This window comes from Puma concolor, chromosome B2 (genome assembly GCF_028749965.1).
Source record: "Puma concolor isolate L17-30 chromosome B2, mPumCon1.1.hap2, whole genome shotgun sequence".
In the NCBI taxonomy this organism is placed as follows: domain Eukaryota; kingdom Metazoa; phylum Chordata; class Mammalia; order Carnivora; family Felidae; genus Puma; species Puma concolor.
This window is the reverse complement of record NC_141671.1, coordinates 10,350,804-10,373,631: the sequence shown is the minus strand read 5'-3', so window position 1 is coordinate 10,373,631 and position 22,828 is coordinate 10,350,804. Positions and strand designations below refer to the sequence as shown.

General features: G+C 40.3%; 1 long non-coding RNA gene across 1 annotated transcript; it reads right to left on the bottom strand.

The window, feature by feature from the left end:
• Window positions 1–590: 590 nt before the first annotated feature.
• LOC147580720 (uncharacterized) lies at window positions 591–10,325 on the bottom strand. Its single transcript, XR_015250758.1, has 3 exons — window positions 9,747–10,325; window positions 4,503–4,553; window positions 591–846 (listed from the first exon to the last, which is right to left on the bottom strand). It is a non-coding gene; the product is annotated as an uncharacterized LOC147580720 (long non-coding RNA).
• Between the last annotated feature and the right edge of the window lie 12,503 nt (window positions 10,326–22,828).

Here is a 22,828-nt window from a genome sequence, read left to right as displayed (position 1 = left end):
CGTCCGACTTCAGTCAGGTCACGATCTCGCGGTCCGTGAGTTCGAGCCCCGCGTCAGGCTCTGGGCTGATGGCTCGGAGCCTGGAGCCTGTTTCTGATTCTGTGTCTCCCTCTCTCTCTGCCCCTCCCCCGTTCATACTCTGTCTCTCTCTGTCCCAAAAATAAATAAAAAACGTTGAAAAAAAAAAAAAATCTATAGCTATATAACAAACATTTTAAATTTAAATTCAAATTTAAATAAATAGATTTCTTTATTTCAATCATTTTAAATTAAATTTAAAGTTAAAGCTACCGTTGTCTCTCACATTTCTGTGAATTCACTGAGCACAGCTGGATGGCTCCCGTGTGGGGTCTTGTTGGCAGTTGTGGTGAAACCCGGCTGACTTGGGTGGCCGACGTGCCACCCTCCCGTGACTAGCAACTGATGCTGGCTACTGGCTGTGAGCATAGTAGGGCTTTCTATACGACCTGGGCTTCTCACATCACAGCAGCTAGGTTCCAAAAGCAAGTATCCAAGAGACCAAAAGTAGAGGTATATTAGCTGTCTCTTGGGGGGGTAACAAATTACCACAAACTTACCAGTCTAAAACAACACCCATTTATCATTTCATAATTGCTATATATCAGAAGTCTAGACACAGCTTACTTAGCTGGGTCTTCTGCTCAGGATCTCCCAAGATTGCAGGCAGGGTGTCAGTCAGGACTACAGTCTCGTCTGAGGTCCAAGGTCCTTTTCCAAGTTTAATGGTTGTTGGTAAAATCCATTTCTCTGCAGCTGTGGAACTGATGGCTACTTGCTTCTTCAAGGTTGATGGGGAATATATCTTGGTTCGGGGAAGGCCTGAAACTTAAAAAATAAAAAAGAATAGCTGGGGTGCTTAAGTGGCTCAGTCAGTTAAGTGTCCAACTGTCGACTTCGGCTCAGGTCATGATGTCATGATTCATGAGATCGGGCCCCATGTTGGGGCTCTGTGTTAGCACAGAGCCTGCTTGGGATTCTCTCTCTCTCTCTTCCCCTCCCGTGCTGGCACATGCTCTCTCTTTCTCTGTCTCTCTCTCAAAATAAATAAATTAATTAATTAAAAAAGAATAACTTTATTGATGCACCAGTCACATCTCATACAATTCACTCATGTAAGATGTGTCATTCAGTGGTTTTTAATATTGTCATTTATTCAACTATCAGCACAATCTGAGTTTAGAACATTGTTGCTGTTCCAAAAGAAGCATTAGCAGTTAGTCTACACTCCCCACCCCCCCACCATCTCTGGCCCTAGGCGATCACAAACCTATTTTTGTGCACAGATTTTACCCTTCTGGCCATATTCATGGAATCATCTGATGTGTGGCTTTTTGTGACTGGCTCCTTAAATTAGCATAATGCTTTCCGGGTTCAACTGCATCGTATCTTGTATTAGCCCTTCATTCCTTTTTACGGCTGAATACTACTCTTTATAGACACAGCACATTTCATTCATCTATTCATCAATTGATGGACAGTCAGGTTGCTTTTACTTTGGGCTATTGTGAACAATGCTGCTCTGAACACTCATCTGGAAGGTTTTTGTGGATACGTGTTTGCGTTTCTCTTGCCTTTATACCAAGGGATGGAAGTGCTGGGCCAGGAACTGTCAGACAATTTTCAAAGCCTCTGTGCCATTTTACGTTTCCACCAGCAATGTGTGAGGGTTCCTATTTCTCCTTATCCTCATCAATACTATTGTCTGTTGTTTTTATTCTAAATATCTTAGTGGGTATTTATTATCTCACTGCACTTTTGATCTTATTTTCCTAATGACTAGTGTTGTTGAACATTATTTTCACGTGCTGTTTATATAACTTCCTTGGGAAAATGTCCATTCAAAGTCTTTGACCATTTTTTAGTTGAGTTACGTATATTTTTTATTATTGTGTTGTGGTTTTTACATATTACAGACATAAGGCTTTTGCCAGATATACAATTTGCAAATATCTTCCCTCCTATGTGTTGACTTTTCACTTTCTTGACTGGGTTCTTCGAGTCACAAAAGTTTTAATTTTAATGATGTACAATTTGTCTGTTTTGTTTTTTGTCCTTTGCACTTTTGAAGTTTTATCTAAGCCATTGTTGCTTCACCCAAATTCATAAAAATGTACTCTTATGTTTTCTAAGAGTATTATACATTTGATGCTCACATTTAGGTGTATGATCCGTCTGGAGTTAATTTTTGTGTATAGTATGAAGGGAAGTTCAGCTTCATTCTTTTGTGTAAATATCCAGTTGTCCCAGCATCATTTGCTGGAAAAACTAAGCCCTCTTTTAAAGGACTCACCTGAGTAAGGCTGACCTAGACAGGATAATCTCCTTCTGATTAGCTCAAAGTCAACGTATTAGGCACCTTAATTACATCCGCAAATCCATTCACCTTTGCTACATAAGGTAACATATTCACTGGAGTGATACCCAACAGACACACACGTCCCACTTATAATCAAGAGGAGGGCATACACTCTAGGGGGGAAGGTTTTAGAGGACATGTTAGAATTCTGCCTGCCACAGGAAGCTGCCAGTGGCTTAGGCCTGGGCTTGGATGCTGACAGAGCATCATTTCCATTATATTCTGTTGGCCAAGCGGTCACAAAACCCACCCAAATGCAAAGGAGGAATTATAGAAAGAGAATTTAGGAAGTCGTGCCTGTCTGTAATTTACCACAGTGTGCTGTCACAAAAAGCAGCTTTAGGCAAGGCTGTTTATTAAAATATTTACTTCTAGTCTTCCCTACCTTAAAATTCGAAAGAACTTTGTAAAGCAAGGAGATAACATCTTATAAAGAAAAATCTGGAACAGAATGCAATAGCTACTTGAGTTCATGTACTAAAGAGGAAATAAAAACCCAGTTCTAATGGGAGTCGGGTCTGATCCTCTATTAGTCTGGACTCAGTACACACCCAGATGAATCACCTTGGCTGTCCCATGGAGTACATTTCCTTCTTTGTGAGCAGCAGGTGGCCTATGAATGACCTTGGAAAGATGATTCAAATCACACACAGAAACAACTTTCTCAGAATTAAGAAGTCCAAAAAGACTTGATTAGAGCTGAAAGGGAAAATCTCATTCTGATCCTGGAGGAGACGTTTATACCAATTTGATTTCTGTGGCTTTAGGCTCTGAGCTACTGCTACCAATGACTCTATGCCCGCCTACATTACATTACCCTTCCTCTGTCTTCTGGGTTACGTCCAATGACACAATGTAATAAGTCAAATTGACTCTGAGTAACCTATGGCAGTTTTTGTTAAAGTGTCCAGAAAAATGAGGGGCGCCTAGGTGGCTCAGTCAGTTGAGCGACTGACCTCGGCTCAGGTCATGATCACACAGTTTGTGAATTTGAGCCCCGAGTCGGGCTCTGGGCCGACAGCTCGGAGCCTGGAGCCTGCTTCTGATTCTGTGTCTCCCTCTCTCTCTCTGCCCTTCCCCCACTCATGCTCTGTCTCTCTCTGTCTCAGAAATAAATAAACATTAAAAAAAATTTTTTTTAAGTGTCCAGAAAAATGAGACCTATTTCAATATGCAAATTACATAGGAATAAGCAGCCTGTAGCAGTCAAGGCATTGCAGAAAGCTTGTCTGCATGCAAGATGACCAAAGTTTTCTTTACTTCAGATAACTTCCTACATTACTCAATTTATGCAGCATGTGAATAAATTGAGTAATGTAGGTCTATCAGATATATTAAAAATAGAGTCTGGAAATAGATGAAAACCAACGGCCTCTCTTTCCTTTGGAATCCAAAAGAAAAACTGAGTGGAAATCTTGAAATCTGAGGCAGGTTGGTAGAATATACAAAGAAACAATTAGGATATTGAAGTAGATGTGGATTTTGCTCTTTTGTTTTGTTTTTAGCCTGGCTGGAATGACTCTAAATGTCTTTTTTCCAGTGGCCGCAACATGAAAACAAAACAAAACAAATATATATATATATATATATATATATATATATGGATTCACAAAAGACCTAGTTAGGTTCCAGAGCAGTTTCTAAAATTTATCTTGATTAGTACTCTCAGTAAATTCATCTCCACATTTCTTGCTTGCATTCTCATTTTTTAAATGATAATAATCATACCTATCCTACCTGCCTCACAGAGATGTATTATTAAAATCTAGTAAAATATACCTGTAGGTCAAGCGGGATGCTTTGAACTGCTTTGAGGAAACCAACCTAGCTTGAAGAGTCAGATAATTTCTCTTCACACGACTTCCAGAGGAATGGCTAACTTAGAGGTCAACTGCTTCAATAACCCCATGATGTCATTAGGAACAGATGTTCTTTCCAAGTCTCTTTTCTGTGGTTGACAGATTTTGGCTTAACCCATCGGCTTGTTCTCCAACTCACTGTTGTAAGGCAATCTTTGCCTCTTTTATTTATCCAGGGAGAAAATAGAAATATTTCATTCCAGGCCTTATAACTATTCTTGGACCAATAACAATGATCGGCAAACCATGCTATGATTGACTTATACCTGGATTCCTAAAACGATCCGGCTTTGATTCATCAGGATCTTTTCCAGGAGCTGAAAAAAAGAGAAGGTTGCAAGGGTTATGTGAGGGACAAGAGGACACATGAACAAAACTGGGATTCTGTAAAGAATTATGAGGAGGAAATAAGGGCTGAGGAGGCAATCGACAGTGGTACATCACTTAAAAATAGCACATTTTAATAAATATTCTAGAAAGTGTTTCTAAATTGTATTTCATTCAAAGGCACTGGTTCATCTTCCCCTAGAACAATATTGAAATTCTCCAAAACAGATTTCATGGGGAGAATTTGGCTCACTTGGTAACTATCAGTTATGACATGATAAGTTATGAATTTTTTATAAATTATGAAAACTATGATATAAGCAGGAATGGTTCAAGGCGTACGTATAAAACACAACATTGAGAGAAGAGTTTTGAACAGATACATAGGAAGATTTTATAATACTTTAAGCTATAATATTTTATAATATTTTAAGCAGGTTTAAAAAACCAAAAGAATGGAATTGTAATTTTACCCTACACTTCAGACAAAAATCAACTCAAAGTCCACAAAGATCTAAATGTAAGAGCTAAAGGAAAAGACTTCATGACATTGAATTTGGCAATAATTTCACGGATAGGACACCAAAAGCCCAGGAAAAGAAAAAAAAAAAAAGAAAAAAAAAAAAACAGACAAACTGGACTACATTAAAGACAGACAAACAAACAAACAAACAAACTTGTGTTCAGCAAAAGATGCCATCAACAGTGAAAAGGCAACACACAGAACAGAAATATTTTCAAATAGTATATCTGCAAAAGGATTAATATATAGGAGATGTAAAGAACTCCTACAACTCAACAATAAAAAACCAAACAACCTGATTTAAAATGTGCAAATCATATCTACTTTTATGTATATACCCAAAATGATTGAAAGCAGGGTCTCAAAGAGGCATTTGTACACCCATGTTCCTAGCAGCATTACTCACAATGGCCAAAAGGCAGAAGCAACCCAACTGTCCATCAACGGATAAATGGATAAAGAAGATGTGGTCTATACATACAATGAAATATAATCAGCCTTAAAAAGGAAGAAAATTTTGACACATGCTGCAACATGGATGAACCTTGAGGACATGATGACGGGTGAAGGAAGCCAATTACAGAAAAACAAACACTATATGATTCCACTTACATGAGGTGCCAAGAGTAGTCAAGTTGAGAGACAGAAAATAGAATGGTGGTTGCCAAGGGCCAGAGAGGGCAGAATGTGCAGTTATTATTTGGTGTGTATAGAGTTTCGGTTTGGGACGATGAAAAAAGTTCTGGAGAGGGATGGTGGTGATAATTGCATAACCGTGTGAATGTCCTTAATGCTACCAAACGGCACACTTAAAAATGGTTAAGACAGTAAATTTTGTGTTATACATATATGACCAGTTTTTTAAAGCAGTTAGCAGTTAAAGGATTTAATAAGGATACAGGTGAGTAACAGGTAAAGAGATACATAGGAGAGGTCCGGAAGGGTCCCAAGCAGAGGACCCCATAAAGTTGAAGTACATTGCCCTCTCAGGTAGGTACATGGATGTGTTCACCTATCAGGAAGCTCCCTGAGCCCTGTACTATTGGGATTTTTATGGATGCTTCGTCAGGTAGCCATGATTGATTATTAATTCCATGTCCATCCACCCACCTTCTCTTCATTAGAGAATAACACAGAGGGGGTGGGGACCGAAAGTTCTAAGCTTCTGCTCATGGCTTCGTTTTCCGGGTGACCAGCCCGCCCCCCATCCATTAGCCATCCAGAAGTCCACCCCGAGTCACTTCATTAGAACCAAAAACACCTCTATCACCCGGGAAATTAAAGGGTTTGGGGAGCTCTGTGCCAGGAACTGGGGGCAGAGACCAATATAGATTTTCCGTCATGGCACAGCTTGAACAAATGAATGGGGCAGAACTGCAAGGAGGGAACTACATTAGTTAAAATGTCATATACTATCCACCCACAAGCACATAAAATTTGTCTGCATTTTAGAGCCATTCCATAGCTCCTTAAAGTCTATCTGAGATTCCAAATTAAAAGTCCCTCTCTACCTCTACTTTTCCTTCTCTGTAATGTTTTTATTGATACTCTAGTCTTTTTCTCTGTTACTCAATTGTCATTTCTAAATAGGACTCATCAACTTAGCTGAGTGCCTTTTCTGAGTGCATTGTATCATTTTTATTTTGGTTTCTAATTTTTTATGAGTATACTTGGCATACAATGTTACATTAGTTGCAGGTGTACAACATAGTGATTAAACATCACTATATCGTGCAAAGCTCACCGTTAAGTGTCCCTAACTACCTTATTACAGTATCAGTGACTAGATTCCCTAGACTGTGCCTTTTATTCCTGAAACTTAGCCGTCCCATAACTGGAAGCCTGTATCTCCCTCTCTCCTTCACCCAGTTTTCATCCCTCCACCTTCCCACCCCCCCATCTCTTTGGCTGTCAGCTTATTCTCTGTATTTATAGGTCAGATTCTGCTTTTTGTTTGTCTGCTTATTCACTTGTTTTTCAGATTCCACCTATGACTGAAATCTTATAGTATTTGTCTTTATATGATTTATCTCATGTAATATAATACCTTCTAGGCCCATCCATGTTATCACAAAAAGATTACATCTTTTTATGATTGTGTAGTATTCCAGGTGTGTGTGTGTGTGTGTGTGTGTGTGTGTGTGTGTGTGTCTCACATCTTCCTTATCCATGTATCTATCAATGGACATGCATGGGCTGTGTTTTCTGTCTTGGAAATTATAACTAATGCTGCAGTAAACATGGGGGTGCATCTAGCTTTCTGAATTAGTGTTTCCATTTTCTTTGGGTAAATATCCAGAAGGGTAATCATTGGATCACATGGTTTCTCTTTTTAACTTTGTGAGGAACCTCCATACTGTTTTTCCATAGTGGCTACACCAGTTTGCATTCTCACCAATAGTGCACGAGGGTTCCTTTTTTCCCCACATCCTCACCAATACGTGTTATTTCTTATCTTTTTTTTTTTTTAATTTAAACCACTCTGATATGTATAAGATGATAGCTTACTGTGGTTTTAATCTGCATTTTCCTGATGATGAGTGATGCTGAGCATCTTTTCATGTGTCTGTTGGCCATCTGGATGCCTTCTTTGGAAAAATGTCTATTTAGGTCCTTTGTTCATTTAAAATTTTTTTTTAACATTTATTTACTTTTGAGAGGGGGGGAGGGGCAGAGAGAGAGGGAGACACAGAATCCAAAGCAGGCTCCAGGCTCTGATCTGTCAGCACAGAACCTGACGCGGGGCTCGAACTCATGAACCATGAGATCATGACCTGAGCTAAAGTTGGACGCCTAACTGACTGAGCCAACCAGGCGCCCCAGATGCTTATTTTTTCAATTATATTATTATACTGTTGTTGTTGTTTGTTGTTGTTTGTTGTTGTTTTGGTGTTAAGTTGTATAAGTTCTTTATATGTTTTGGATATTAAACCCTTATTGGATATGTTATTTGCAAATATATTATTCCATAAATTGTCTTTCATTTTGATGGTTTCCTTCACTGCACAAAAGCACTCCTAATAGTTTTTGCTTTTGTCTCCCTTGCCTTAAGAGACACATCTCAAAAAGTGTGGCTACGGCTGATGTCAGAGAAATCACTGCCTGTGTTCTCTTTCAAGATTTTTGTGGTTTCAGGTCTCACATTAGGTCTTTAATTCATTTTGGGTTTATTTTTGTGTGTGGTGTGAAAAAGTTCACCACAATTATTTTTTTAAGTGTACAGAAATGTTTACAATTTTGCTATTTTATTCCTAAAGTTTATAAAAGGTATTACGTGTGTAACAAGAAAAGCATTGATTTACTACAAATATCTAGTCCAGGTGTTATCTGGTTCCTCTCTCCCTCCTAAGAGTTTCAAAATATTGCTTGAATTCCTATCCCAAACCTTCTGGAAGTTGAAACTTCTATCCAAGATTTGTACTAATTCTTAGTAGTGGAGTTTGTCTCTGGTGTTTAGTTCTTTATCCCATTGAATTATCCCACATTAAGAAACTTTTTAGACACTCTCAAGAAAGCTATTCTCCTCTGCATTCTATCTACCTAGACTCTCCTCAGTTTCACAAACATGAAATGAAGCATTAAAATATTTCACGGACGAGTGTAGTTGGAGAGTTAACTGAAGTTTTTCAGAGATGGAAAGTGGGGTTGGCTTAGATCACAACCCAAACAACATCAAATTGAATATTAGCCACCTAGCTCTTTATTTTATTTATTTTATTTTATTTTATTTTATTTTATTTTTATTTTTGAGAGAAAGAGAGATAGAGTATGAAGGGGGCAGGGGCAGAGAGAGAGGGAGACACAGAATCTGACGCAGGACTTGAACTCACAAATGGGAGATCATGACCTCAGCTGAAGCGGGATGCTTAACCGACTGAGCCACCCAGGCTCCCCAGCCACTCAACTCTTAAAAGTCATTTTTGTCTCCCCGCCTTGGTCACTTCACACATGTAATACCCCAACCTCACACCACATCCAGCTCATACTATCTCCTGTCTTGCTTTTGTCTCTAACAATAACTCCACGAGTAACAATTAATACTTCAAAAATGAACGCACAAAACAATTTGAGTCTTAATACAAGGCTGGCCTGGTTTGACTTTTCCTAATCATTTATCTTGAAGGAGGAGGAAAATGTTTTCAGTAATGTCTTTCAAATTGTTGAAAATGAACGGTTGCTAATGTTTCAATACAATGTTTTAAGATTCCTAGCCATCAAAAAACAACAAAACACTCCATCATGTTACTCTGATAATGTAAGGGAATTACCTGCAAAATATTTTGGACCAGTAATTTATTATTTTCTGAAATTTATTCCATTTATTCCTCTCTCTATAAATTAAGTGACTAATCTGTTTCATTTCACTCACTGACATAACTCTCCAAAGATGTACACATAATATATTATATGCAAGACAAAGCAAGAAGAGTGGGAAAGTATAGAAGTCACCAGAATGGTGAATGGAAGGGCTTCTATGATTTACTAGGATAAGAAGTCAGAGGAGAAAAACAAAAACGCAAACACAAACAAAAACCCTATAGTCCAAAAATAGCCAAATGGATCATCTTGAATGAGCTGCTGATATGAAGCTGTTAAGCTCTCAAACCAGAAAAGAGACACATATTTAAGAATGGAGGGGAAAATATCTACGTGCATGTACCTTACGTGTTTTGACAGCCAGATGAATCGTGAGACTATTCTGAAGACTTTCTACCCGCATTCAGCAAAGTGCACTCTGATGTACAAATGTGGTCAACACAACACACACGATCCAGCGTGAAATGATTGAACTGGTGCCAGGCTGTAAGTTGGGGACCACCATTAACTCACTAGGAGACCAGATCATAGTCACTGAGTCACATTCATTCGTCCTTTGTGGTCCTTCCATAAGTTTTTTCTTGGAATGCTCATTACTATGTGTTGACCAATAATAGTACATTCTGGATTGCAAGGATTACTTAAAAATGGCCAACGACCTCAATGAGCCGCTAGTGTAGATAACAGACATTTGCTGTGTGTCTTGTTTTTAGGGTAGCACCAGGCAGCAGGTATTGTGCTAGCCAAGAGGGAATCACATTCTTGCACCACATTCCTCACTGTCAGAGGAAATACCACAGGGCCTGAGCACCTTGGTCATGACGCAAATACACCACTGAAGATAAAGTTCTGGGTAAGCTGTGAAGGCTTATCCAGCCAGCCCAAGTGGAAGGAATAGAATCTTCTCATTCATTCTCAGGCCCCTGTGTCTGGACAGTAAGGTACCACAGATCCGATGTGAAATGTACGAGCCCTGAAAAAGACAAAAAGCAAAAGAAGAAAACTGCAAACTCAAAAACTATAGTTGTTTTAAAGCCATCAGTTTCGACTTTTTCAAATGTGACCCAACAGAGCTGGTGATATATAAATACTGTTTGAAGCGGGCTGTTGATTTGAACATATTTGAAAGAACATGGGCTGGGGCCCCCGAAATTAAGAGTATCAGGACTCACAAGGGTCTTTGAATAGTCCCTGCAGAGATAAGCCTGAGTTCCAATCCTGGCTCAACCATACACATACTGGTTGGGGGCCTGACAAACCAACTTACATGTTTTAAGCTTTAGCTTAGTGTTCTATAACATGGGGACAGTAATATCCAACAAATCATTGTCAGTAACAAATGCTTTATTACATAGAAAGTGCCTGGCACACTTTAAAAAAATATATTTGTTGTTTTTCTTTTTTTCCATATATTGTAGGTGCTGCTGTTGACATATCTTTTTTAATTTTTTTAAATGTTTATTTGTTTTTGAGGTAGAGAGAGAGAGAGAGAGAGAGAGAGTGGGGGGGGGGGTACACAGAGAGAGGGAGACACAGAATCCGAAGCAGGCTCCAGGCTCCGAGCTGTCAGCACAGAGCTCGATGCGGGGTTTGAACCCACAAACTGTGAGATCATGACCTGGGCCGAAGTCGGATGCTTCACCCACTGAGCCACCCAGGCGCCCCTGCTGTTGATGTATTTCTTAACACGTTGTTCGTGGATAAGGATGTTTGGAATGGATTGACAGGTAAACACTTGGGCACACAATTGTTCTGATCATGCTAATCCCAACTTCCCTCTGTGCATATCTGATTGTCGCTGTCCTCCCAAACAATAAGCCCTGGGGGGATTGTTAGGAAAATAATGATATATCAGGAGATGCCTTGACTTCCCAAGGTGGTGCTATGGTGATACTCAGAAAAAGGCTTGCCTCGCTGGGCTGGAGGATGATGACTCCAGGGACACTTCATGGTCTCCTTAGACACTTTCCCTCTCGGTTTCTCCCGTTCTCTCCTTGTCTTTCTTTTGCTTGAACCTCTGAGAAAAAATGAACAAGTTTTGCTTTTGAGAAAGGTATCCATGTTAATTAGTGATGTGCTTGATCATATGATTTCTTTTTAAAATTATGAAGCCTTGAGTAGTTTTCTGAGAGTTCATTTTTTTTAATTTTATATTTGGTAGCTACGGTCCTGAAATAAATTTCATCTCCAGAGAGATAAGAACATTTGTGTGAGGGACAGATGAGTGAAATTTTCACAGTTCAGCCTCCATTTCTCCTGTTTCCCCAAAGTCCATCATTTTTGTTTTAAGCATCGCTTTCTTGCCAGTACACGCCAAGGGTATTCTTTTCTTAATCTTTCTTAAAAGTCTTATGTGGTTTCTTGTCCATGCATTAACCAGTTGTCTGGTTAGAAGATCGCATTGATTTTATCGGTGTTAGTATGGTATACAGCTAATAAAAATGTTAATAAATAAACGTAATTAATTCCCTTCCGATCTCAACCACCTTGTTTCTGTCTGCTAAAAGTAAGATTTACTGCATTTTGAGCTTTGCATGGTCCCGAACACCCTGGCTCGCAGTGACCCAAGAGAACAGGGACCCACAAGAACAGGAACAGGGGTGCTCTGAGATTTCCACTTTGCTCCAAGACGTTACATCAAGGCATCCGTGGAGACAAGAGATTTTTGGCTCTTGTAGGGCCAGCTCTAGTCACACAAACAAAAATTGTTTTTTGATAGAAATATTGCACAAAGTGTATGTCTTCAGTGGAAGGCCACGGAAAATCCCAACGAGGAGCCCATGCCAGTGGGCTTCACTGTTTTCCAGCTGTACTCTTCTCTTCTTATGAGAACCTGAAGGTCCGGGCAAGAGACTCCTTTCGTAGAGAAGGAAATTCCAGTTAAGGACAGTTGAGTGAGTTTCCCAAGCTGGCCACTGGTTTGATGCAGAAGTAGGAGAGAGTTATCTGACAACAGGTGAGTTAGCAGTCATGTTTCTTTGGCCCTGACCAACCCATCAGGGGTCTAAGTTTGTGGTCTTCCACCTTGCTGAAATTCTGCTTTTTATTTTATTTTATTTTATTTTATTTTATTTTATTTTATTATTTTATTTTTTATGCTAAAAGAGTACAGGAGTCAGATACTGTGTGGCACAGCTATACTCCGGAGTGGAAGTGTGTATTTTTCATATACTCAGAGTAGTTCCACAGTGCTACTTTAAAGATACATTTGTTGTTGTTTTTAATCCACTCCCAGGTTGTGAATTATTTAGCTGAATATAAAACCCTTCATTCATTTTACAGCAATGTGGACTGACAGAACGGAAACCCAGAAACAGTTAAGTTAGATAGCTACACTTGCTTAGCATTTCACAGGTTAGAAAGCCTTTTTCATATACATTCTCTTTACTTGACCCTTCCAACAACCATACAAGCAGAAATCGTTGTTTCCATTTTGCACATCAGAAACAAAGTCTCAATGAAGTTACATGACTTGGCCAAGGTTACTCAAAGAAGCAATTGGCAAACTCTTATAACCTTGGATTCCATTGGCAAGAATCTAAATATTCATTTTCATATGCATATGCTTATTTATAAGTTGTACATACATGACACTGTTAATATGTGGAATATATTAGAAAACTCACTCCCAGGGCGCCTGAGTGGCTCAGTCGGTTAAGCGTCCAACTTCAGCTCAGGTCATGATCTCACAGTTTGTGAGTTTGAGCCCCGTGTCAGGCTCTGTGCTGACAGCTCGGAGTCTGGAGCCTGCTTCGAATTCTGTCTCCCTCTCTCTCTGCCCCTCCCCTGCTCACGCTCTATCTCTCAAAAAATGAATAAATGTTAAAAAAAAAAAAAAAAAAGAAAACCTCCTTTCAAAATGGGAATTTTAAAGACGAGATAAAGATAAAATAACCAAGAATTGTTTAGGTTACATATTCTTACCAATGAAATAAAAATTTGTGCTAACACAAAAAAACAGTATTAATTATACTTTGAGAAAACTATAGCTCAATATGGTTTATTGTTTTTTCAAAATTCTGATTTATTCTTGTATTTTAGCCATCTGAATTTCTGGTTTTAAGCTAATTTTATTTGGGCACTTGGTATTATGGCCAGATAAAAATGTAAAGTCACTCAACATTAATATGTAAATAAAATAGAAGTGTGTTGTTGGTCGTACTGATTAAATTGTGGAGATCATTTTCAAGTCCAACCTCTAATTATGCAAAGTTTTCTATTTTTTTAATTTTTCAATGTTTATTTATTTTTGAGACAGAGAGAGAGAGAGGCAGAGAGAGAGAGAGAGAGAGGGAGACACAGAATCCGAAGCAGGCTCCAGGCTCTGAGCTGTCAGCACAGGTCCCGACGCGGGACTCAAACCCATGAACTGGGGGATCATGACCCATGACCCAAGCCAAAGTCAGACACTTAACTGACTGAGCCACTCAGGTGCCCTGCAAAATTTCTACTAAAATTCTGTTCAAAAATTTTCCTCTCATCTGACCTGAGCTAATCATTCTTACAAACTAAGCAGAAGATATTAAAATACTGCTATCTCGTATTATGAGACAACGGGCTCCGTCTTCCAGTTCTGTCACTTGCAAGGCAACACTGTCATCCTTTCAACAAGATAAAATTTAACGAACTAAAAAAAATCAATGACTTTTCTTGTATCTGGGAGACAACTGATGTCATGAGGCAAACCATGACCCTGAAATCTCACAGCTGAGGTCTGGTGTCCAGAGCAGAGGCCACAGGAGCCACTAGGAGAAACACTTAAGTGGAGGCTAAACATAGATGACCTGGAGGGTGAGCCACTTCTGGTGGCTGCAGTCTCAGGGGGGCCCCTCACTTTCTACATCTGGGAAGTCCAACCATTCCTCAAGATGGAGAGCCGGGAAAGATCCACTCATGGAATGCACCCAGAGTGTTCTCTGTCACAAAGGCCTACTCTCCAAGGGAGGATAACACTTTAGAAGGGTCTTATCCCATCCGGAGAAAGGGCATTTCTTCCAGTATAGCCTTCTCCAGTCTTCTCGCCTCATGTAAGGGGAGAACGAAAGCTAGAAATTACTTGCACAGGTCAAAGCCCAGGGACTCGGGCCGCTACAAGCCTGAAGTTTAATCATAGGATGGTAAGACACTTTCCCTTTCCTACCTTATCCCTATACCCACAGGACTCAAGTATGGTAACGGCAGTTTAGAGCTGAAAAAGCAGCGAGGAAGAGTACGTAGGCAGTAGTGGGAATTTAAGGCTGTTACTGTCTACATCTATAGCAGACAGTAAACATAGCATGACTCTAGCCATTACCGTAAATCTTTACACTAATGACCCCAGTTCTCTCCATTCAATATATGTCTACCTTTTTTTTATTTGTTTTATTTTTTAAGTGTTTATTAACTTTTTGAGAGAAAGAGAGGGACACAGAGCATGAGCGGGGCTCATGAGGGAGACAGAGACACGGAATGCGAAGCAGGCTCCAGGCTCTGAGCTGTCAGCACAGAGCCCGATGCGGGGCTCGAACCCATGAACCGTGAGATTGCGACCTGAGCCCGAGTCAGATGCTTAACCAACTGAGCCACCCAGATGCCTCTATTTCTACTTTTTAAAAAACAATTCCAGGCATACTAAAAGGCAATGAAAAAAAAAATACAACACAGGCTCAAGAGACAAAATAATCATCAGAACCAGACTAAGCTATAACCTAGTGTTTGGAACTGTCAGAGAATTTAAAAATAGTACACTATGTTAGAGGCTCTAATGGAAAAGGTAGACAACATGCAAGAAAACATGGATGATGTGAGCAGAAAATAGAAAGTCTAAGAAAAAACAAATTTGTTCAAATCCATATAAACTTGAACGTGTTCTCATTTAGAAGACATAAAAGGATGCAAATAAATAAACAATGTCATCATCCTCAACCTCTCCCTGATATGGAGGTCCCACTCTTTTTCTAGGATTTCTTCTCAAATCATATATGATGAGAGACACTGATGTGCAGATCTAATGAATGAGTAAATATCAATCTGTATATTAAATATGCATGCATCCATTTGAAAGACAACTGCCCTATTACAGAACCAAACTCCAATTTACTTTGACAACTGATCTATGGAAGAATTCATTCATATTCATTCAAATTGATACCATTTTCCATTGTGACTCTTGGGTGAACTATGGCTCCAATAGTTGAATTTTCTTGTATAGAGAATAGTAATACTTTCCACTCAAACTGACACTCACCTGAACTGATATATAGAATCAAAAGCTAGTCAGAGTAAACCAGTACTTAAAAGGAGGGAGACTGGGTGACCAAAAGTTAATTCATCTTGCATTTAATTTAAAAATAGAGTTGTCTCCGTTTAATATTTATTTCCAAATTATTTTAACTGACATGAGTGGGAATTGAAGAGTCTTGGGTTGGACTCTTTCTCTGGTTGATTAGGACAGAATTGTAGTGTTTGTCAAATGTTCATGTCCCAGCCCTCTTTGAATACAGCAGGGCATGTGACTGGCTGTGGACAGTGGGTTGTGAGCAGAACTGGCATGGGTCACTTTTAGGTCAAAGCACAGAAGAGGTGTGAGTTCCTCGTCTGTGTTTTTTCCATATGGTAGCGGCCGTGTTGGTTATTTCCAGGGGTAAAAATTCTCATACCACCTCTCTCCACACACACAACTATATTGGAATACAGCAGGAGAGGGAAAAGCATTGGCTGAGCCACCAAGACTTCAGAGCTGATGAGTTAACCCTGGTATGACTGAGCCACACAGTAATCGTGAGGCTCTTGTGGTCTTTCGCTCTTGTGTCTTCTTTGCAGTAGAAAGAACAAACAAACAAACAAAAAACAGAATTAGAAATCTATCTCTTTGCAAGTTGTCATGTGAATATTAAGGTTTCTATAGATGGTATCATTCAGGAAAACACTAGATATCTTCTACGTAGGAGTAGGGCAGCCTGTGATTTTCTCAATATTGGGCTAGGTCTTTCTAATCAGAAGAATACACTCCAATATGCTCTCCTGGTTTGCCTTCCAGTGTTACTTCAAACAAAGATCTTCAATTTGGAGCTGAGTTCTTTGTCCCCCATTCCCCCGATTATGTCCATACCCACGTGCTGTGCCGTGACCTCCGCAATCACACACGTATCTCCCGTCTCCTCAATACACAAAAAATGAAATTGCAAGGATCTTCAAAGTTTCATTCTCCGGTTATGTTAGCACTGGCCTGTTGCAGGGAAAGACAACTCTGTGGAGGAGAAAACACGAGAGAGTAGGAGTTAAGTAGACACAGGCAGGATCAGCCTGAATTTTTCTCTAGCTCTAAAGCTCTGAATACTGCATAAAACTGTCATGAGTAAGTGACAACTGAGAGCAGCCAATTTCTTGAGTAACAGGTGAGGTGACTCACAAGTTAGTTCTTCCAGTAAGTTGAAAGATAAAAATCTAACCACTGAAGCGATGCTTTGTGTTGTCACTAATTGTGAATCATAAATTTAAAAATATGCTGAAGGTAGAAAAAGAGATCAAACTGATTTTCATTGTTGCCTCCTTACAGAGTCGACTTATTTAATAAATGACAGTGATTCCGCGGTCTACATACTGGGCTTAGAAATATTAGCAACTCAACTGCTCAGAGTGATAAAATGTTTCTAATTTAAAGTTCTCCTATTTTAAGTAGAGGACATTGACAACACAGCATGTGGAGATTTATAGAATTAGAATTGTTGAAATGACTGTGTTATATGTCTTATACCTGATTTGTCCAACATAGAGAGGTCTATTAAAACATTAAGTATGCATTACTACAACTTAGAACTTTATGTCATTTACTTCTCAAAAATGTAATCTTTTAACTTTAAATTGGCCTTAAAGACACAGAGGAAGATAAATAAGTACTTCAGGATAAATTGGTCGCAAGAACAAGGAAAGATAAAGTTGCCATTTGTAATGCAGCTGCCTCTAACTGTAAATGTTTACTAGGAGCATGACCCCAAAGGAAACGCTTTGAGTTGATACTTAATGTTTGATTTATCCTTAGATATGGTTTCAAGTGCCTTCTAGGAGTCAGGCAGAGAACTGGAGGTTAAAAAGACAGATTTGGGTGTTTCGTTTTGTTTTAAAGAGAAACCGCATTCAGTTTTTCTTTTCTTCTTTTTTTTTTTTTTTGAAGAAATGTTTATTTATTTTGGGGAGAAAGAGAGAGAGAGAGAGCACATGAGCAGGGGAGGGGCAGAGAGAGGGGGCAGAGGATCTGAAGCGGACTCCTCATTGAAAAGAAAGCCCGATGCAAAACTCGAACTCTTGAACCGTGAGATCATGACCTGAGCAGAAGTCCGCTTAACTGACTGAGCCACTCAGGCACCCCAAAGACTGATATTGATAGCAGGGAGTTCACACTCTAGTGGGAACAGGCAAGAAAACACAACCACAGTGAGTGTTCTGCAAGAGAGGTCCACAGGGCTACAAAATCCACAGAAAGAACACCCGCCCCAGGTTGGGATGGGTTTGGGACAAGGTGAGTAGGATGTGGCTGAGAGAAGGGTCACTGGGACACTGGATGGAGGGGAGAGGCTGGGCAACAACGTGGAAGAGAGGGGAGTGTGTGTGGTTGGGAAACTCGCAAGCAGATTGAGCAAAGGCTGGCCGTGTGATGGACCTCCAGCCAGTGCCACCCAAAGGGACCGTCCTCATCGATGCTAAGGTACCCGCTCCCCCTCTCACCAATGCGGGGCCACCAGCCACACATGACGATTAATCCCTTGAAGTGTGGCAAGTGTGGGGGATGGAATTTTAAATTTTATTCCGTTTAAACTCATTAAAAAAAAAAATTCGAGCAGCCATCTAGGACTAGTGGCCATCCTACCAGGCACACAACTATAGATTCAGAGCTGCTGAATCGGGGGGTTTTGCGGAGTCGCTGAAGAGACTTATAAGTCGCGTTAAGTAGTTTGGCTTTTAGCCAAAGGTAAAGAGGACTCAGTGATGAAGAATTTTAAGCAGGGAGTAGAGTGATGAGATTCCCGTAGAAAAGTCACTCTAACAGCTGTGCTTGCGACAGGTGGAGAGGCTCACGGCTCAGGAGAAAGAGCAGAGAAGCTGAGTAGAGTAAAGGATAAAAATGAGGAAGAGAGTGTGAGGGAATTAGGAGGAGGAGACAAACGTGATCGGAGGTGAGAGTAAGCAAGCGTATGAAGAGCCGCTTCCTGGTGCCTGGGTCAAGTGCAGAGACGGGAGAACGTTGGTCTCCCTCATCCACAACAGGTGTGAAGATTGGGAGGTGTTGCTCTATTCCAGTGACAGCGAGTTTGAGTTGCCTGTGGGACAGTGAAGTTGAAGAAATGCATAACAAGGACTTCTGTGGGCCCATTAGCAAACAGAGAAAGAAACAAAAATGGCACCTAGGCACATTTTCTTAGTTTTTCTATTCATGGGCAGAAATTTCGTGACCATCTGTTGACATCTTGCAACCTCAGAGAATTCCGGTTTAATTAAATACATTCAATACTAAACACTGTTAAATGTAATATAATAAAGATTTTTTTATTAAAAAACTGTTCTAACGTTTATTTTTGAGAGAGACAAAGAGACAGCGGCGCAAGCAGGGGAGGGGTGGAGAGAAGGGGAGACACAGAATCCAAGCTGGCTCCAGGCTCTGAGCCGTCAGCACAGAGCCCGACCCAGGGCTCGAACCCATGAACTGCGAGATCATGCCCTGAGCCGAAGTCAGACGCTTAACTGACTGAGCTACTCAGGTGCCCCGATATAATAAAGACCTTAAAGTGCTTGCAAGTTTTACGGTAAACATCACTGTATAATGCTTTGAAAAGCATATTAATTATTTAAACTTTGGGACTAGTTATACTTTGGATTAATTTGAGGTTAGTAAATTCTCACATGCCAAATTACAGTGTCTTTCCAAAGATGCATTCTAGTGACTGATGTCCTGTATAAATAGATTTAATGTTAGCATAATATGAATGTCCTTCTCCTTGCCAATGTAATCAGTATTTACTCTCCTACAATCCCTTTCCTCCGTATAAAAGAACTTTTATTGTTTCAGAATTCATTCTGGAAACTTATAAATCCATTCCAGGTTTCTACAGATAATAATTATGGCTCATATCAAAATATGCAAAATACTAATAGGAAAAATCATTTCAAACCTACCCAATGACTATGTTAGTGTCCTAAACTCCTGTCTGACATCTAAACGAAAACCCTTTATGGGGAAATATAACCCACTTAACACATCTCAATTTTAGTCACAAATAATAAAATGATCATTGGTTTAAAATCAATCTTTGGACTTTTCACATCATTTTCCCAATGATTTACATGCATCTTTGCAATTTCCACACCAAAAATCTAGTTTTTGTATATGGGTCCTTTATTATTTTTTTTTAACTATTTAAAAAAATTTTTTAATGTTTACTTATTTTTTTTTGAGAGAGAGAGAGAAACAGAGTGCAAGCAGGGGAGGGGCAGAGAGAGAGGGAGACACAGAATCCGAAGCAGGCTCCAGGCTCCGAGCTGTCAGCACAGAGACTGAGGGGGGGGGCGGGGGGCTGGAACTCATGAACTGCAAGATCATGACCTGAGCCAAAGTCGGATGCTTAACCGACTGAGCCCCCCAGGCGCCCTGTATGTGGATCCTTTAAATATGGAGATGCACATCACCAATCGTAACCTGGCTGTGTCCTAAAAGTCTGGGTGGACGGTATGGTGCCCAGAATAGATCTTTACCCCAGAAACAACGTCCTAAATGTTTGGGAGCTTCCCGGGCTGATGCACAAATACCAATCTGCCATTTGGTGGGAGCTAACAGTGCTGCAAAACCAGAAGGCAGGCTGCTTGCGGTCCTGAGACCCGGCCTGCTGGAGGGGTGAGACCACTGATGGAGGGCTAGAGAGGGAACCATAAAGGGCAAGGAGGGATAGTGAGCAAGGTGGAGAGAGAACTTTTGGAAGGGTGAGGTAGGGAAAGAGACAGACAGACAGGACTACATCACAGTCCATTGCTCTGAGTTCACTTTCATTTTAATCCCCTGGTGGCTAGTGAAGGAGAGAATGAAGAACAGGAGAGAAGTTGGGAGTGAAGGAGAGCTTTTTCCTTCTCTTTTCCCCCTCCCGATCCTCCCCTCCCAGAACTGGCTGTTCCAGCTACCCCCTCCCCCAACCTGGCCACATCACATGGAGAGAAAAAGACTGTATACAAACAAAAAACTTCAAGAACAAAGGCTACCCAGTGAATTGTTTCATGTAGATAATGATAATATTGGCCACTGTCTTTCAGAACCATTGCACGCTGTGGTCACACGGCTGTAATGAAGAGATCACGCTGTGCACTGAAAAGTCTCCTGATCCTCTGGGATTAGATTTAGATTCGGCCTTCTTCAGAAGGGTTTCCCATGGTAGGGAGAAGAGAAATCGAAAGAGGCAGCAGAAGGAATGGTCTAGCTGTCCCGTTTTGCTAGCCTGGAGAAAAGGTGCCTTAGCAGGAAACTCCGTTTGCAAACAATGAACATCTTTTGTGTTCCTTGTTGGCAAAGCAATTGATTCTAGTTAGAGATTGGCTGGGTGCCATGCTGTGAGCAGTTTGTCTTTTCTGTTCTGAGGGGTACAGTAGGAAGAGCTGTGGTCCAGGCTTTTTTTTTTTATTCTTCTCTTATTATAGCCAGCTTATTTATAGCCTTTCTTCCGGCCACCCTTCCACTGTGGCCAGCTGTATGCCATGCATAGGTCACATTTTTAGAACATATATTTATTAAATAGAGAGAGAGAACAAAAATAAACAGTTTGAGACATTAAAAATGTTTTAAATGCTTATTTATTTTTGAGAGAGAAGGAGAGAGACAGACAGCATGAGCGGGGGAGGGGCAGAGCACGAGGGAGGCACAGAATCCAAAGCAGGCTCCAGGCTCTGAGCTGTCAGCACAGAGCCCCACGCGGGGCTCGAACCCACGAACTGTGAGATCGTGACCTGAGCTAAAGTTGGACGCTCAGCCGACGGAGCCACCCAGGCACCCTGAGACCATTTTAAAGAGAGAAGCTAGAAGACAATTTCTTACAACCAATGTCCTCTCCTCTCCCCTGTCCCTTATGTAATTTACACTGACCTCTTCTGTCCTAAGGAAGAAACCAAACCCAAACGTTATACTATAAGCAGAAAGGGAATGGGATTTATTAGAACTTTATAATGCTGATGAGGATGTAACAAAGATATACTTCACTGTAAGAACGTTCCTTTTTCCTAAGGAGCATACGGGGAGCCCACAGCAACCATTAAGTTTCTGTTAAGTTTGCTTTAATAAAAGTAAAAAGTACTTAATATTGATTTTTATTTAAATTTTAATTGTTTTATGAAGAAAGAGTTGAACATCTATTATTACTATCATATTTATTAGCTCCTTCTTATCTGCTGTTTAAGGAAACTTGAGCCCTTTATTATGACCATGGAAGGTATTATACAAATGGTTTAATATGAAATGGTATCTTATAATAGGCTTTGGTATCACTGACACTTTGAAAGCAATGGAAATTGAGGACCTTCCAGATGACCACAGAGTGGCTGAGGCCCCGAAGTGTGGCTTCCCTGCTCTGACAAAGGGGGCCACCACGATGTCAGAGAGGTGCTGAGTAAATCCGCTCCCCTCACACTACCGCTTTCTCGTTCATGACATGTGATCAGGACCAACTCTGAGCAAAATCCATTTGAGTATCTCCTGGGATGTCCCTGAGTTGGGCTTAGAAGACAAATTCCATGCCTAGGAAGGAGAAAGAGAAGGTGAGCCATTTCCCCCAGATCTGGAAGGGATGTTGTTTGTTTGATTTTACATAGGGAAGGAAATATAATCCTTTGTAACAGTAGAATGGGTTCTGCAAGATAAACATCCAAGCTTATTTTCCAAAATGCAATACCCAGCAACAAATGCGAAAAAACCAAGCAAAAGGCCAACCAAGAAAAGGCTTTCAACATTGTTGTACTGATTAATTGCTATCCAGGCCAAGCGTGAAAGAACAGCCTTTCCTTTTAGCAAATATCCTGATGGCAACAGAAGAATATTTTAGAGGACTGTTATTTAAGTGTATTTTTTTAATGTCATAGAACATTGGGGCACCCAGGTGGCTCAGTTCGTTGAGCATCCGACTCTGGATTTCAGCTCAGGTCATGATCTCACAGTGTGTGGGTTCAACCCCCACATCATGTTCTGCATTGACAGTGTAGAGCCTGCTTGGAATTCTCTCTCTTTCTCTCTCTGCCCCTCCCCTGCTCATGCGCTCCCTCTCCCAAAATAAATAGATAACCTTTAAAAAAAAGTTAAAAAATAAAATGTAGAATATTTTGGGAATGTAATACTAATCAAAACCGTTTCTAAAGATGAGTCACCAAATGCTTGCTACACCTTAAAGAATTACAGAATTGAAAACCACAAAGGGATCTCAC